General features: G+C 35.8%; 1 long non-coding RNA gene across 1 annotated transcript in view; it reads right to left on the minus strand.

The window, feature by feature from the left end:
- Nucleotides 1-2,217, minus strand: part of LOC111086669 — a 9,905-nt gene extending 7,688 nt beyond the window's left edge. Inside the window, exon 1 of the long non-coding RNA XR_002611403.1 lies at nt 1,971-2,217. This is a non-coding gene — a long non-coding RNA (uncharacterized LOC111086669). The remainder of the gene's footprint in view (nt 1-1,970) is intronic.
- Between the last annotated feature and the right edge of the window lie 270 nt (nt 2,218-2,487).

A 2,487-nucleotide genomic window follows, 5' to 3' on the forward strand; every position in this document is an offset into this window, starting at 1 on the left:
AATTAAATGACGAAAAATTAGGTGTCTATCTACTTGTGACCACTCAGTGTATATAGCTTAGATTATACTAATACGTAGAAAAATTCAACTTGAAGTATTTCAGCAAAACGCACTGCTCGCATTACCCTTGGCAAGACCCTGACCACTAAATGGTTTCTATGAGGATGAAGTGTTGACAAGCTATTTAGAATTGTAAGTTAGTATTTCGCCACATCTTGGGTTAGATGCGTGGTTAAATGTTGACAAGCTATTTAGAATTTTAAGGTGGTATTTCGCCACACTTTGGGTTAGATGTGCGATTAAATGTTGACAAGCCACTACCTTTTCTCATTATTTTCTTAGTAACATCTCTAAATAACTTTTCTTTTACGAAGTCCGTACTTTAGTTTTTTATAGATTCAATGCGTGGTTAAATGTTAACAAGCTATTTAAAATTGTAAGTTGTTATTTCACCATACCTTGGGTTCGATGTTTGCTTGTAGTTAAACACAAGGATACACAAAGGGCTATCTGTGCTCTACCCGCCACGGGTATCGAACCCCGGTTTCTAGCGTTGTAAGTCCGCACACATACCGCTGGGTTCGATGTGCGGTTAAATGTTGAAAAACTATTTAAATTTCAAGTAGTATTCACCATAGCAGTTTTGACTTACATTTTCCCTATATAAAAGTTTTTATCGTGACAATAACTTCAGACGATTTTTTAACTATAACACACTTTTTCGTTTAATAATATGCAACATATGGGTTAAACGTCCAAAGAAGGGATCCTACTGCTTAGTCATAGTCACCCCTAATTTATAACTGCTACCAGAGAGAGAGAGTAACAATTCAGCAGTACCCGCCGCCCACACGATTATTCGTATCTAAATAGTGGAATTGACTGTCACAGCTATAACGCCCTAGAACTGATAATGTAAAGCATGTTCAATATCATGTCACAGATTGAACCTTGCACCTTTATATTGCCAGCTATATTACAAATCGTTTTTTTCTCTTCATTCTAACTATTCATTTAAATGTTTTTAGCTAACGTTAACACAAAACTAGTTGAAACACACACGTTTCAGTGGGATTGATCTCCAACGAGCTTTTGGAATAAAATCTTGATCAAATGTCCTTTCTCTCTTACAGTTGTTCTGATCATTTTTAATTGTTTAATATTATTACTTCATAGTTACGTTTCTTTTGGGGGGGGGGCAATTAGCATTAATAGACGACTATGTAGGTTTGCGAAAAAAAACCCAAAAAAACAGCGACCCAAAGGATAAGAGACACATTCTAAGACATTGTTCGTTAAAAATATTGTCATTACCGATATGGAATAGAGTCTGTGAACTATGTTTCTTGTTTTGTAAGAGTCAACATAAGCCCCTGAAATAAAAAACAACAACTGTAAAGTAACGAACAAAGATAAAAAGTCAGAGAATATCTAGCAAACTCAATCGTCATAGGACTGGTTTTAATGAAGCCAATGAGCCAGAACATCTAGCCCTCTATCGTCGCAATTTAGTTGTTCGTTAAGTAAATTGTACGTGACAAGTATGGACGATTCTTGATGCTTAGAACTGAAATCTCTATCGATAGGATTTCATTATCCGTTTACAAAGGCATTCAAATAAGTCCATGCACTTGAAAAAGCAAAATCTGGCCTTCTGTTAGTCTGACGTATTTGTTTGCGATAGTGGCATTGTCATGCATTTATATAAAAATCAATGTTGACTATTAGTTAAGCCGGAAAAAAAATGTATATATGAAATAATAGAAATTTTAGTGTAATTGGAAGCTACAAACACTAAGCCATCGAATAAACACTCTGTAAAAATAATACTGTTTCGGCGTTGTGTCATATTCCATATTATCTATCCCAGACAGATAGATAACACCACACCTATAAATAATAACATAACACCACACTTTAAGTGGTGTTATGTTATTATTTCTATAACTATAGACAAGTGAGTTACTTACGCAATAACAGGAGAACCGGTAAGATTTGCTTCATGGGTAAACGACTAGCGAAGGAAGGGCTGTGAGCGTTTCGTGACATTGATGATGGAAGAAATTACGTGATTGCAAATGGCACGAAAACCTAACTTCATAAGTAACAAAAACACTTTAGCTCCAGAGTTTTGCTGGGATTTCTTACGACACCTAGCTGTAATTATTAGGTAACGCATCTCTTACTTGACGGGTAAGTTAAATGTGCAATTTGATATCGCCGACCACATGCAGCACAAAACTTTTACTTTCTAGAAATTCGACTAAACTGATTGGAAACACTTTCCAACCATAACGCTATCACAGTTACCCTTCCAATCCGCACGGATTAGAGTTAAATGAGAGATTTATGACAACGCTGCATTACTGTGAATGTCAGGCCAGTTGCTCCATTTGTCTGGCCACTTTAAGGCCTAGGAGAGCAATAAAATCTAAGAGTCGTCTTAATGGCAGTAAATGGAAAATATTGCATTCTTAACACATTGAT

This window comes from Limulus polyphemus, unplaced genomic scaffold, assembly GCF_000517525.1.
Source record: "Limulus polyphemus unplaced genomic scaffold, Limulus_polyphemus-2.1.2 Scaffold1312, whole genome shotgun sequence".
Taxonomy (NCBI): Eukaryota; Metazoa; Arthropoda; class Merostomata; order Xiphosura; family Limulidae; genus Limulus; species Limulus polyphemus.